The 16,408-nt window shown below is 38.2% G+C and overlaps 1 non-coding gene across 1 annotated transcript; it reads right to left on the reverse strand.

The window, feature by feature from the left end:
* Positions 1–6,246: 6,246 nt before the first annotated feature.
* On the reverse strand, positions 6,247–6,319 carry TRNAK-UUU (transfer RNA lysine (anticodon UUU)). Its single transcript has one exon. It is a non-coding gene; the product is annotated as a tRNA-Lys (tRNA).
* Positions 6,320–16,408: the final 10,089 nt, after the last annotated feature.

The raw sequence follows: 16,408 nt of genomic DNA on the forward strand, positions 1-16,408 counted from the left end.
GTTGCTTCCTTTCTGCCAAGCCCTAATTTCCTCTAGTACCTTCCAGATACAGAGTTTGGTTCTTGCTTGGGATAGTGCCAGGTAAGCTTTATATCTACTTTTAGCAAATATAGTTGAGGCCCCAATTCTCTAGTAGCACCTGTGTCAAACTTTCATTGAACTAAGTAAGACCTAGTACAGAATTATTTCTAGGATCCATAAATATATACATATATACATTTTCAGCGGATCAAGGAGCCTTTTTTCTCAAATGCAGAGGGCAACGAGTCACGTTTTACAATGATCTTTGCTGTTTCTGAGTACATTTTTAATAATACAGATACAGGGTGAGTTAAATATTTTTTATTATTGATCAATATAGTAGCCTGTAGCTTTCTGATTTTTTTATATTTAAAGATAGGCAGACTTTTTGACAACAATAATGATAAAAATCTATACTATAAATGATGGTTTAGTTACAATGTATAATACACTATTAAGATATCAGTGCTACCTTTGAACATATCAAATCATGCAGAAAAGTTTAGCACCCACAAAAATTACTACAATTGTTTCATTCCCATCTGAGGTAAGCATATAGAGAGAGGCCCTTCAATTATAACTTTGAAGTGTTTGCTGATAGACAATATTAATGTAATCAGCTCACTTGTACGCCATTTCTTCGTTATCAAATGCTTTGTGAGTTGTTTATCCAACTCTTAAATAGCTCACAATATGGAGAATTAAGAAAACTACTGTCTATTGTTAACATACCCATATATGACAGCAGATTTATTCTATAACAATCTCCAGAAAGCACAGTGTGATTATCAAAAAAGGTAGCATTTGCCAATAGATAACATCAGTTTTTCCCCATGTGTGGCAAATGTATGATATCTGTTTGCATTTCAAAGGTGACCACTATATAGAGAGAAATCTATCAAAACATTAATGTTATGTAACTTCATTCATATTCCTTTATCCTGAATTAAACCCAAATCAGACTATGACTGCATTATTTGAAATTATAGGGAACAGACGTTAGTATAATTATATATTACACACCCACACACACACACACACAAATATATATCTGTGATGAGACACTGGATTTTACAGACCTCACATAGGCCTGCACAACTATGTTTATTATGTAGCACAATATTCCAAGATACCTGTCATTAGCAGAATTTCTGGAATTTTGAAGATACATTTCAATAGGCTAAATGGACCTAGCTTGGCAATTAAGTTGACCCTGGAAAAGAGCGCCTTATGTTCATCCTGTGCAAGCTGTCCACTAACAGATGTATGCCATTAAGATGTAAAGTGAGGTAGAGGAGGAGGAGGAGGAACAGCAGGAGAAGAATGAGTCCATTTAGCAAAAGAAGCATGAGCTAGAATAGGCCAGGATAAAAGAGAATCACAAGCTTAGAGATGTTTAAATTATTTGAAACCTGTTTTGAATCAATTGATTATACACAAATGATTATGTTCTTAAAGGCAGAACATTCACTTCATGTTCAAATATACTTAAATCTTAAGCTTCTCTATTGTCAACATCTCTTGACGAAGAGAGGGAGGCAGAGAGTATGCGGAAGGGATTAGTTTTGAAAAGGAGCTACATCATTGATGAAGGAATGTAGTAAACTAGACTAGAATAATAAGGTGTGTGTGCATCATATGGAAAGGCTTTCTTTTGATAACCTGGAACGAGGTTGCTGGTAATGTGGAGGTTGTTTAATGCTTTCCTTAGCCTACAGGTGGTAAACTTTGCTAGATTAGCAGTCTGTACTGATGATTTGCTCAGTTGTTTGATTGAATTCTCCATAGCAACAGACACAACCTGTCACATTATTAACTCATTTTCCTTATAGCTAGAAGCCTGTGACAACATGTAGGAAGAACTTTGGTGGAGTTAAGTAACTTGGTTTTTGCAAGATTCTCTTACCTGTGTACCTTCAGCTGCTACAGAAATGTGTGAAAACAAACAAGAGGTATACTTTATAAAAAAAAAATCCTTTGTAACTACCATTTAAAAATGGTACCCTTGCATTAAGAAATAATCATATTTGCCTTCATCAAATTTTGATAAAAATTATTTAAAATAGGCATGACAACTAAATCAGATTTGTCAGTCTTAATAATAATGCAATTCACAATTACAGTGTTCCCGTCTTAACCGTTGTTTTCCCTCTCTCCATAAAGAGACTTTTTGTGTTGTTTATTGATACATATAATAATTTCAACAATAAATTATATTTAACTTTGCAATGCCAACATTCAATTAACACACACAAACACTTCTTTTAGTGTCTAAGTGAAGAAAAAAAGACAGGCTTCGTGCAGGCTAGGTTTTCAAAGTTATTAACACATTAAAGAAAGTATTACCACAGCTTTCACTAGCATGCACCTTTGTTGCAACTGCAGAGGGGCCATCAACTGAATGTGATCTCCTTCGGGACAGGTAGAGGCAGCCGGGTGGGGAATAATTGCAAAGCTTGCATCTCCCCTCCCTGTGATATACATTACCTGCTCTGTGAATTGAGGATGTTCGTTTTCAGGGGTGTACAACACCTTGCATGGTGTTTATAAGCATCATCTTTTTAAACAGAACAAACTGTAAGGATTTAGCTGCACTTATGGAAATATTTAGAAGTCTCCAGAATTAAAAAATCCTATAACATAGGCATAAATATTGCTAATCAAGCAATTAAAATAACTGCAGTTAACAATGCTTATTCACTAGATATTCATTTTGATGTCCTCTACAAAAGAAAACCCAAAACCAAGGGTTTCTCTCTAGCCAGTAACATGTAGCTTTGGGAGCTTAGATACTGTTTTCAGCTGAGCAAAAGGAAATGTCAAGGATAATTTTGATAAATGTGAGCTATCCCATATTTTCTGTTAACAAGTGCTTTGTGTGTCTAATAAGATGTACCTGTGATGCTGAAATGGGTTTTTTTCTTCTTGTGACCCCAAAGGACTAAGAAAGGCTGTACCTTACCCCATAGGTCAATGGCTTTGATAAAGAGATTTTCATTATGTGGACTAAATTAGGACTTTAAGAAAAAACTCACTTACTGTTCCTCTTGCTCTGGCTATATGCTTCTTTTTTATACTGGTTAGTTCTGAAGTACAGAACTGAATCTATAAACCTATGCTGCAACTATCAGGAATAGGCTAACACAGAATGATCATTAAACATGTCTCAATAACAACCTTTTAGTGGCAAGTGCAAAACCTTTAAATTAGTACCTCTAAGCAGGTTTGAAAATAAAGGTCCCACTTTCTTTTAATTCACACTATACTGAGATAAACTACTATACATATCAACAGCACCACCTCTCTACATAGAGACTTACTGAGAGGTTAGTACTTTTACAGCAAACAAACAGTTATATAAAGTTGTCCAATATTTTTGCTTACTGTGCCAATTCCTTCAATTCATTCTCCCTTGTAATTAGCTTCCTAGGATTACATTGGAGACCCTTGATCATGGAAAAAGAGACTCAGCCTATAAAATAAGGAGAATGTGAATTTAATAAAGTTTTAATGGATTCTGGTCAAGCTGCATGACAAATATAAAAAAGACACTGTCTAGCATAAGCATAATATGAGTGAAAATGAAAGTAATAGTCAGCTTTGGTTCCAGAAGATGCATTTTATAATTCAAATGGTAGAGTTCCACTTGATAAAAGTCTTTTCTGCTACTCAAATTATGGAATACATGACTTTTACTACTGCCATACTGTTTTAAAACTAATTTAAGATCTGTTAAATATTTTCCACATATTTGACAGGAAGCATCTATGGTTAGAATGTATTATTGCACACCAAACCTAATAAAAGGTAAGTACTTTACAGTCAAAATGAGTGTCATGTAAACTGCACTGATCCCCATAGTGGATACAGAAAGAAATTGTTACTTACTGCTATTTTCATCTGCATGAAGGAGGAGAAATTTGGGGCAGGATCCCCGAGTATGCATTTACTCTCTGAGAAGGAGTAAGAGCTTAAGTCTAGAAGCACAGAACTATAGTTTGGGACCCTATATAGATCTTGGTTGAATAGAGGTCTGTTCTTTTAAGTGGCATGGGTTGGATCCCTATTTACAGTGTCCACTTGGATAACCTTAATAATGACAGGGCTTTTTTAGGAGCATGTATTTAGCTTATCACTTAAGTCATATTATGAAGCAGGACATTAAACAACTAGAAATACTCTACCAGGACTACTTGTCTATTGTTTGGCTACTTGTTCACACATTTTTTGCATGGTCTTGTCCTGTTACAATACAATTATATACACTCTTCACAGTTGCCCTTTCCTCTGGTATGACATAGTTATAGTAGAAGGCTTGGCTAACATAGGTGGTGTTCGAATGAACACATTTAAAGAGTAACTGTTTTCACAAAGCGCTAATTAAAAGTTTAAAGAGGAGAAAAATAAAGAAAATTGCCTTTGTTTTCACTGTAGCTACTCTGAAGCAGTTTAACTGCCTAGCAATCAAGAAGCCTGGGAGCCAATTCACAATGAAACTTCACTAGAGTTGGTCCCACATGCTGGATTTAAACATTATCCAGCTAGGTTACCTTTTCTTAAGAAGAAAATGTCACTGTCATCTGCATCACTCATTCTCCATCTCCCCTGAGCAGGTGACGTATAGTTTATAGCCCACACTTACAGATGCATTTGATTTAGGTGCTGTACTAAAGTGGAAGTGTCAAGGTGATTCATCTGTCTACCACTGCTGACAGCTGTGTTATACAAAGTGCACTGTATAGCAAGCACTGATTAGATCAAAGTAGTAGGAATTCCATATTGAGGGAGGAGGGGGTATTCTTCCTCTTCTAATTCCAAGATAAGCACTACCTTTTGACCGCTAGGACAGAACAAAATTTGGATTATATAGTGTCTTGTACATTCCAAGTATCTCATTGGTCTCAGACCCAAGACCAGGAATGCTTACCAGTTCAGCACTCTCCCCGAGGAAAGTTGTTTGAAAAAAAAAATTGTACCACCATAAAATAAAATAGATAATTACATTTTTAGCACTTTCACAAAATCAAAACACTTCGGGATTAAACTTCAGCGCTATCACTTTTTTTTTCTCCCAATGGCAGGCAGTATTAGGCAGAATCATTTTTTAAAAAAAAAGTTTTGCTGCAAACTTTGCAAAACCTCTATGGAAGAATCTTTAAATTTTCCCTTGAAGTGAATATGTGAGGTTTCACTATTTGTTCTTTTACAATATTAATATTTTCATAGCAAAATTAATATTTTCACTCATGAATGATGATTTTTCACTACTGACCTAATTTGCAAGTTTTCACAAAATTCTTCACCCTGTGAATGTTAATATGCAAAATTGGAGTCCCAATAGAGAATAGTTCAACTATTTTAAGATTATTTTCTGCACTTCAAGTTACTTTAAATAGCTTTGTTTTTAAAAGATTTTGAGATGAAAGATGATTAATCCATCACCAGCCTCCCTTCCCAGTCCCTGAAACCCAAAAAACAAATATTTAGAAAAATAAAATAAAATAGAGTATTATGAGAGGCCATTTGTTGTCTGAGCATGGGACAGGGAGACAAGACTTCATGAATACTCTGAAGTTAATTCTGTATCCTTAGGCAAGTCATTTTCATCCACTGCCTGTGATTCCATAGTTAAGGTTGCAGCTATGTTTCCATTACAAGCTTGATTTTGCCCTTCAACCCAACCAAAATCCATAGACAAAGAAATATCAGTCTCAAATTTTGCAGGTTAAGTATGGAGCCAGTTATTGACTATGATATTATAATTATGGAGCTCTTTGCCAGAGTCCAAAAAGCTGTCTAATATTTTACTTGGCTTACTGCACTGATACAGTTGGATTCAAATACAGTATACAGACTCATCAATCAAACTACTTTTATATGTTAATATTTGAAGTACTAATGTGAGAACAGCACATCAGGTCTGGCAGATTTAAATAGTATTTAAAATATTTCTAACCCTTTTCTTTGCAGAGATAAACCTCTAAACATGGTTTGAGGGAAGTGGATGAGTGAGCTGGTTAGAGAGGGAACAATCATAGAATATCAGGGTTAGAAGGGACCTCAGGAGGTCATCTAGTCCAACCCTCTGCTCAAAGCAGGACCAAACCCCAGACAGATTTTTGCCCCAGATCCCTAAATGACCCCCTCAAGGATTGAATGCACAAGCTTGGATTGAGCAGGCCAATACTCAAACCACTGAGCTAGCACTGCCTCTACAGAGCTCTCTGCTTGAGCAGGGACTTGAACCCTGGACCCTCAGATTAAAAGTCTGATTCTCTACCAACTGAGTTAGCCAGGCTCACATAAAGGACCATGAGAAAGAGTGAGGCATAGCAGAACAAGTTCTCACATATACTAGATGAGAGGGCTCCTGTGGACCTTAGGACCCTGCAAGCCTTATTAGTCCATTCCAGTTTCCCTCTCACACTTCCCATAAGCGTTAGTAGGCTTATCAAGGGACTCAAAACTAACCCCATCAGCCCAGGAGTCTGAGTTTCTGATTCTGTCCTGGTATTGCTAAAAAGCTCAATTTTGAAACTGGATGACTGACTAAAATATTAATTTCCTTACTTTCAAAAGTTTATGATTCTCGTAAATATAACTTTAATTCTGAATCAGATGGCTTTTCAATGACTGTTCTTGTAAGGATCTCTGCCCTTAAGTTACTGATCTATACTCTCAATTTTAATGTCAATTGAAAAGGATTTTTTTTAGAATAATTATTAGTATTATGTAGAAAACCGAACACATAATCTACCCCAAAATCAATCAGAAGTGGAGTTTCGTTGTGAAATTTCGTGCACAGCAATGGTTCCTCTGGTTTGGGAAAGGACCTTTTAGATCTTGAGCCTTATGTATGCGCTCTCTCTCTCTGAGTATCTCCATTAGAATACCTCAGTTGTTTAATGTTACAGACTTTTTATTTGCTTCAGTGCATTTTTGACCATTTTGTCCTCCTTTTTTATTTTCTCTTGCTCTTGTGTGTGTCTCAATATTCTCTAGCTCTGTGTATGTGTAGACTGATTGATTAGTGATAGTCCCAACAGCAGAAATAATAAACAGTTATATCATAGAAGTGTAGGGCTGGAAGGGACCTCAAGAGGTCATATTGTCCAGCCCTCTTGCACTGACAGGACCACGTAAACCTAGGTCATCCCAGACAGACATTGGTCTAACCTATTCTTTAAAATAATAATAATAATAAAAAATCCTATGACAAAGATTCCACTACCTCCCCTGTTTTAATACGAACAGTGATCTAGACTTTCAAAGATAAGCTTGGACAATGAAAGATTGTGGATCAGAATAAAAATGTCTCTGGTCCTTCCCATGATTTGTACAATGGCTAGTTAAGGAATTAAATCCAAACACGGGTACAGAAATAATGTGTACACACATCTCTGATACAAACTTTAATTTAAGAAGCTTCTAGTTTGACCATCATCTATCATGTTCCATGACTACCATGGGACTTCACAGGAATGGCTTTACTTTATAAGATGTATTCCTGGATCTACATCGAGATGCAAAAAGGGCCAGAAAGAAAAACAAGGGGTTAGGTAGTCAATCTTAGAATACCTTCTTGTGACTTATTCATAACACCAACACCCACACTATAGGGCAAACTGAGACCTTGGGTAAAATCCTGGTCTCATTGAAATCAGTGGCAATGGAGTCAAGATTTTACCTATCATGTAAATACTCATGAGAGTGAATTTTGTATTTTTTACCTAAACAATATAAAAGTACTATTAAAACATGGCATCAATTGTAGTTGGTGTACAGTACAAATTTTATTTCAGTGTACAGATATTACATTGAAAATTTACATGAACATGAGTAAAACACACCTTTTATCATCATATGACATAGGAATTATAAATAGACAGGTTTCTTCTGTGGAACCTTACTCAAAAACTTTGAAAAAAATGCCTTTCACTTAAGGTCATGGACAACTTTGCAACTGATCTAAATGGAAAGGAATGGCATGACCTGAAAAAGCAGGTGATAAAATTGCATATCTTTATGCGATGTTTTGTTAATACAGTATTACTGGAATCCATTTTGCTTCCTTCTAAATTATGATATGAGTGGGTTAAAATCTTATTCAAGCATAATTACATTTGGTAGCAGTATTAAAGTATAAATATCTTGTGGAATCAATTTTTAATGCGCTATTAGTTTTAACATATACATAGCATTTCCCAATGATTAATCTGTTTGGATTTAAATTTTTATCCTGAAATTGACTGATTGTAAAGATATTAATTCCATAAAACTTTTGTATTTTCCTTAGGCTCACATAAATAAAGGCTTGCCTTAACAAGGTGTCCTGCACGTTTGGATACAACAAACAATTTAGCCTAAATTCCCCGATTTTAATCTCAAAGTTTCAATTGTTTTGATTTTATTATTGTTGAAACTTGAAATCTACCCCAAGATGTCCTCAAAGTTATATCAGAGGTTCTTTCTATTGGTGGCTGTTTTCTTAGCTCTTTGTGTGTCACTACTACATCACCGCCATTAGGTGAAATGAAATGAAAAAAAATGCAAAGAATCCTGTGGCACCTTATAGACTAACAGACGTTTTGGAGCATGAGCTTTCGTGGGTGAATACTCACTTCTTCATCTGAAGTATTCACCCACGAAAGCTCATGCTCCAAAACGTCTGTTAGTCTATAAGGTGCCACAGGATTCTTTGCTGCTTTTACAGATCCAGACTAACACGGCTACCCCTCTGATACATGAAAAAAAATGTTTATCTAAGTTACATTAAAAGAATGAAAAGGAAAAAACTGGTGCTAATACTCAAAACAGAACTCCTTTAGGATTTATTTTCCATGTGAAAATCATTTAATTGATTGTTTTAAATGTTAACTCTTCACAGTCTTAAGAATTCTAGAATATAACTGGTAGCTAATATCACTCTATTCTTATGCATTAGATAACCTCAAAAGTGTGTGGCATTGACCTTTACATTTTGAACATGCCAAAATGGTTTAAATGCCTAAATTTCACTGATAGTAGACTAAGTTCCACATACTAAGTTATTTATGTGCTTTTGAAAATGTTCCACTACATCAGCAGTTTTTAATGTGGGATTTGAGTTCCCCTGGGGGGCCACAAGCAGGTTTCAGGATACACCAAACAGGACTGCCATTAAACTCACTGGAGCCGAAGGCAGAAAGACAAAGCCCTGCCACCCCAAACCCCATTATCTGGGGCTGAAGCAGAAGACTGAGCAACTTAGCTTCATGGGGGCCCATGTGCCATGGGGCCCCTAGCAACTGACCTGCTTGCTATCACCTAATGTAAGCCCTGTCTTTTATATGCGAAAAAACAGTTGTTGTGGCATAGGTGGAGTGTTGAATTTGTATACCGTGTGCGTATGTGGGCGGAGGGGGCCTGAGAAAGAAAAAAGGTTGAGAACTCCAGCACTACATCACCAACCATCTACTGAACTACATTTTCTAAACAATTTGTGTGTGCAATAGATTTTAATTTCCTGGGGAAAGAGCTGTGCTTTCTTGTATGTATGTACACTGCTGTGCTAACTCAGTGAGCAGTAAAGACCAAAATCCTACTCCTTTTGAGGTACACAACAAAACATAAATTGATATTAGTGTGATCGGGATTAATAATAATAATGAGGGACCTGAGCCTTCAGTTATTGCACAGGCAAACTTCCAGGTAGTGTCAATAAGAATCCTGCTTGAGTAAAGAATGTAGTTAATAGAGCAGCCTTTGGAACAAAATAGTAAAGTGATGCTGAAAACTTTATTTGTTAAAATGATAAATCAAATATAGTAAAGGGAAAGTGGCTTAATAAAAATCTCTGGCTCAATTCTTCTCTGTTATATTGGTATAATGCTATTGCAATCAATGGTATAACTAAGAGGAGACATTAGCTTCATTCTACAGTGCTAGAAGAACACTGCTAAACAATACCAAACTGTGAAGCCTGATTTAGCTGCTGAAACAAAGCAGCTATGATGGATAGCTATAAAACTGTAAAAAAAAAAATGAACAAACAAAAAAAGCAACCCTCCCAGCCCAAAAACCCTGCTCCCAACTTCTGAATAGATCTTTCTAACATCAGTGCTTTTGAAATAAATGCAGGGTGTATATAAATGAAAAGCAATTGAAAAACATATTGCAGGAACATGCAATAAGCAAGTTGTGTAGAGGAACCACACACACATTTTGAATGTCTAAATAAGCCTGCACACTGTATAGAAGGTGTACTTGGTCTGGTTACACCACCAATTTCTGTATCTGTGTTGCACTACACTTTAGGTGGCATTTCTTATATTGTATGTCTACTACAGTAATTTAAAATTCTAATCAAGGATACATTGTCTTATATGTAACAACACAGTGATATATTTGTTATTTTTAGGTGAAATAGATTGTAAACACTCTATTTTTCTACATCTGTCTGCTCTTAATGCAGGGAGAAGAGTATAGTCAGAAGATTCATGATTGCTTCCAGTTTCCCTCAAAAGGGAGCTGGGAAATGAGCTTAGGAGGAAGAGAAAGACACCCCTGGGCAGGGATCCCTAGAACAGAGCAAGCCCTTGCACTGTAAGGAAGGCTAAAGTAAGACTACCTCTTTTTTCCCTTTTTGTATCAGCCACCAATGGAAACACTTTTTTGGTTTAACAGTGTGATACTGTTGCAAAAAAAGCAAATGTGATTCTGGGATGCATTAACAGGTGTGTTGTAAACAAGACACGAGAAGTCATTCTTCCGCTTTACTCTGCACTGGTTAGGCCTCAACTGGAGTATTGTGTCCAGTTCTGGGCACCACATTTCAAGAAAGATGTGGAGAAACTGGAGAGGGTCCAGAGAAGAGCAACGAGAATGATTAAAGGTCTTGAGAACATGACCTATGAAGGAAGGCTGAAGGAATTGGGTTTGTCTAGTTTGGAAAAGAGAAGACTGAGAGGGGACATGATAGCAGTTTTCAGGTATCTAAAAGGGTGTCATCAGGAGGAGGGAGAAAACTTGTTCACCTTAGCCTCCAATGATAGAACAAGAAGCAATGGGCTTAAACTGCAGCAAGGGAGATTTAGGTTGGACATTAGGAAAAAGTTCCTAACTGTCAGGGTAGTTAAACACTGGAATAGATTGCCTAGGGAAGTTGTGGAATCTCCATCTCTGGAGATATTTAAGAGTAGGTTAGATAAATGTCTATTAGGGATGGTCTAGACAGTATTTGCAGGGGACTGGACTCGATGACCTCTCGAGGTCCCTTCCAGTCCTAGAGTCTATGAGTCTATGAGTTTAGTCCCAAAAGGGACAGGACAGTTCTTTAACTGCTGGTTGAAGAGCCCTGTCTAATTGTATATTTTGCACTGGCCCTGAATGTCTGGGCATCTCACAGTGGAACCCCTGCAACCTCAAAGGTGGGATGGCTGTGCCTGGTCCTGTGGGAGGAAAGGAGATGTGGCTCCTTCATAGGTTTCTCTCTTTCTTTGTGTTCCAAGAGGATCAGGGAGATGGGCATCACTGAACTGGGGGCTGGCCAGAGGGGCTCAGGTGGCCCATTGGCTCCCTGAGCACCAGGTGAGGGGATAGATTCCATGTCCAGCTCGACAGAGCCCTCTCACGCTTGGTTCTAATTGCTGGCACCACCTAGGGAAAGGTGTCCAGACAGGGTTGAAAGTGAGCCAGTATGGGTCAGTACTCCGGACCGGTAAGAACCCGCACCGGCCCATAACCAGCCCACATTAAAATGCTGGGGCTAGGGGGGTCAGCATCCCGCAGCCAGCCCTTGGCCCATGCCGCCCGAGGCTCCTGTGTTGATTTAAAGGACCCAGAGCCCTGGGCCCTTCTAAATCACTGGCCTCAGGGCAGCTGCTCCCTTTGCTTCCCCCACCCATCAGCTGCTGCAGCAAAGGACCATCCTTAAAGAACCCGCACTGGCCCATACCCAGCCCACGTTAAAATGCTGCAGCAGCAGTGCTTTAATGTCCCTGCCCCTTTTGCCTGTCAGGGGCCCTGGCGGTAGGGTCCATACCGGCAGGGCAGCTGACGGGTGGTCATGGGGGGGGGAAGGGGCAGCGCTTTAAGGATGGTCCTTTGCTGCAGCAGCTGGTGGGGGGGCAAAGGGAGCAGCTGCCCTGGGGCCAGTGATTTAAAAGGGCCCTGGTCTTTGGATGCTATTGCCGCAGCAGTTGCGTACGGAGCTCTGGGCCCTTTAAATCGGCACGGGAGCCCTGGGTGGCGCAGGCCAAGGGCTGGCTGGGAGATGCTGACCCCCTAGCCCTTCCCCTTCCACTTGAGTCCCCACCCCTTCCGGGGGCGAGAGCCACCCTCCCTGTACCGGTAAGTGTCCTCAGTTACTTTCACCCCTGTGTCCACTGCAGGTACTTCCATATGGGATCCAGTTCCCTGATAAACTGAATTGGTAATGGACTTTGAGGAAGGGATGCCTAAAGAAGCAGGTAATGGGGTGGGGGCTACTAAAGTTTGGTCCAGAGAGGAGACAATCCACTTTCCCCAGCCTCTTAAACCTTATCTGATGAGAGGGTGGTAGGTCCCAGCACAGGTTGGAACGAAGTTCAGAGAGGCTCATGGCAGACCTCCACAAATCGATGGAAATGAATGAGAAAGGAATCATGACATGTACTGTATGACTGATTTCAAGATAATTCAAATGAGAGTTAGGTTAATAAAGCTGTGGCCTAATTAAACCAAAACTACCTCCCTCACATCTTGTCTTTCTTCCTGCATGCCCAGGACAACAGGTAACAGGTCATTCCTTTCTTTAACATTTTGCACAGAAATTATTACAGTTTTCTCATTATACCATGTTTCAGAAACAGTCCTGCCCATCTTTCCCCTTAATGGATCCTATAACCTTGACCTTAGTCATTAAGTTAAGACATTAACCTATCTTAGTCATTAAGTTCTTGGGGTCAACAGTGTTAATCAGGATTTACATCAGTGTATTCGAGATCTAAATCTGGCCCTTTATTTCCAAGATTTAACTGGGGATTATATCATAAGAGTTTAATTACTGAGATCTATAATGAAGATATTCATTGGACTAAGGCCTCCACAGTTGCACAAATTCATACATAATTTGGATGCTCTTTTATTTATTTTATTGAATTAAGGACAATGGATTCCCAGTCAAAATGCACAAAGCTGGCCGGTCTAATGATGATTCTGCTCTGATAGCGGTATCAGGTGAGAACTTGTAACCTTGACTCCTGTAACTCCTTGATCTCCATAATCACATGCTATTTCAAAAATTTTTCTATTCATAATGTCCGTATGCTTAATATGTACTCAAATGCAGAATACCATAAAATGTGCCACAAATGTCATGCCATTGCCATGATTCAAATAGTTACCTCTTTACACTATCACCCTTAGCCATAAAAAATAAACCTTCAGAGTTAGAAGAATGCTGCACACACCTCTACCCCACTATAATGTGACCCGATATAACACAGGTTCGCATACAGTGCGGTAGCGGTGGGGCTCTGGCGGCGCTTCAAAGGGTCCGGGTCTCCGGCTGCTGCGGGGTGCCCTGGGCTCTTTAAATCCCACTGGAGCCCTGCCGCTGGTATCCTGGGGCTGTGGCAACAGGGCTCGCCAGCGATTTAAAGGGCCTGGGGCTCCGGCTGCTGCAGGGAGCCCTGGGCCCTTTAAATCACCGCTGGAGCCCTGATGCCCCTACCCTGGGGCTGTGGCTATGGAGCTCCACTGGCAATTTAAAGGGCCTGGGGCTCCCTGCAGCGGCTGGAGCCAAGAGCTCTTTAAATCACCGCAGGAGCCCTGCTGCCCCTACCCTGATATAACAGGGTTTCAGCTATAACATGGTAGGGATTTTTAGTTCCCCATGACCGCGTTATAGGGGGGTAGAGGTATACTTTCATATAGATCATTGGATCCACACCACCTCCCTGACTAATAAATATCAGAGATGTTATATTCTCTCCATAGATTGTAATACTGGACCTTCATTTTTAACATAATGAATTAAATTTAAACCAGAATATGGATCTTGTATGAACATTATGGGGGAAAAAAACTCACAGGAAGGAAGTTACTTAGGCGCAGTTTTTCAAAAGTATTTCGGTGTTGCTGTGCTCAGCTATGCAACCTAACTGATTTAAGAGCCTAAATCACATTTTCACAAGGGATTTAGGCACTTAGTAACCTAAATTCCTTTGACTGTCAATTAAAAATGAGATTTGGTTAGGTATTGACATGCTGAGCATAGCAACAGCCAAATACTTTTAAAAATCTGGGCCTTAAGCAACAGGTCTAATTTTTGAAGTTACTTTTGTTCATTTAATGCCTTAGTTTTTATTGTTAAAGATTTAAAATGTATTAGGGTTATATTTCTTTTGTAGGGAAAATAATTCCTACATCTCTCACAAACAGCACAAGACAGATTGGTTTATAATGAATTATTTTTGTACTGAAGTGGTTAAATTGACCAAGAATGCACTTATTCCACTGAATTGTTCCTGAAGCAAACAAAATCAGATAAAAGAAAAAAATGCTTTAATCTGAATAATATTTGCATCAATTACATTCATAAAGATAAAAGAAAATATCTGTTCACAAGTAGGTTTCTATGTTTACTTAACAACTGAACAAATATTTTCTAAAGGTCTGAGAATTTTCCATACCATCTTGATACAATTGAATGGAAGACCCATTTAGCCTAATGAGCTTTATGATTAAATCATTTACTCACAGATCAAAGGAGATTTTAATTATGTAAACGAGTTGTTCAGAAACATAAAATGTTCCATTAAGCTTCACAATTAATAGATACAATATTTATGAGTTCAGATTGTTTTCCTTGTTAAAACTGATTTAAAAAAAGTTTCCCTGGATGCACTGATTGGGGGAAAATTATTTTTAAGCCATAAAAGTAGCAGGCATGCAAAAGAGTTTACTACCGTTTTTCTTTTCCTCCTCCTCGTCTTTTTTGTTGTTGTTGCTGCTGCTCTAAGCGCCTTGCCACCAGATGTTCATTATATGTACAAAAATATTGAGTTCATACAAGTATTCATTCACAGCATGATCATACCCTACTGAGTGCATGTCATTGAGGTGTCTGAATGAAAACTGTACAAAATTAGTTTGCAATTTCTTTTAAAATCCATAACAAAACTATTTAAAATTGTATCACATACTATATGTATTACATATATCATGATGTAAACAAAGAAGTGAACATTTGTACATGCAAGTATTGTCTTTGTTTTAAAAATGATTCTTTAACAAATCAATTCCCTTGGATAAAATGTGGGACTTCCAGTATAAATCATGCTTCAGAAAGCAGCTCCTCCATTAAAGGGGCTTGATCCTGTTTCCCCTACTCAGATAGAACTCCCTTTTCAAAGGCAACAATGAAACCTTATGATAGATGGACTGGTAACTCACTATATTGTACAAGCTTCTAAACAGGAAAGATTAAAATAAATTGAAAGAAAACAAATGATAGAAAGAATGCTGATAAAATATGCAAGCTGTATTAGTTAAAGGGTAATTTATCTCTACTAGAAGTTTTACTAAGGAAAGCAAATCAAGAGAATGGAAGGCTGCTGACACTAAATCTTGAAAAACCCAGAGAACAGTTGTAAGAAAACTGATTACTACTTAAGAATGATGAACATAAATCCTTTTGAACTCTCAAGGCTAGCTGTATGCATCAGCAAAACTTTTCACCAACCATTTCCTACATGCAAAGAAATCATGAAACAAAACCAAAATGTTTAAATATTGGAAACACTGGGTCAGATTCTGGTCTTACTTATGCTGACTGCACTCCATTGACTTGGATTACTAAGGATTATCCCAATGTAAATAAGATCAGAATCTTGCCGAAAGTGCTTCAGAGCTGGCAGCACTGCCAGGGGAAAAAACATCTATTTGTCAAAACTCTAGACTCTGCTATAACAGGTTCTCCGAATTCATGAGATTACTGCGGATCGTGTCTTAGACTTGCAATGAAAATGAAGCATAAAGTATTTGCCAAAATTTGTACTACTGAACCAGTGCAAAAGTCTTCAAGTCCATCTTCAAGTCTATGAGTCAACAGAGAAGTTGAAGTCATAATTTTCACCCTTAAGGAGTTTAGCATATTTATACTCAGCCACATGATCTTATTTAATTTATTTTTAGTTTGTGTGCAGCTTGAAGCTGGAGTTAGATTTCCTACTTATAAAACAGCCAACAGAGTCACACAAATCCTATGACATAGGGCAATACAAATGTTCTGATGTGATTCAAGAGTTTAGATTCCCTGCACTCCCAAATCAACAGCCAATTGGTACATGCTTAGAATTTGTGTTTTTATACCTTTAGCCTGTTATTCAATTATAGCTGCACCCAAAAATTGTTGCACTCTGAG

Source organism: Gopherus flavomarginatus, chromosome 8, assembly GCF_025201925.1.
Source record: "Gopherus flavomarginatus isolate rGopFla2 chromosome 8, rGopFla2.mat.asm, whole genome shotgun sequence".
NCBI classification, from domain to species: domain Eukaryota; kingdom Metazoa; phylum Chordata; order Testudines; family Testudinidae; genus Gopherus; species Gopherus flavomarginatus.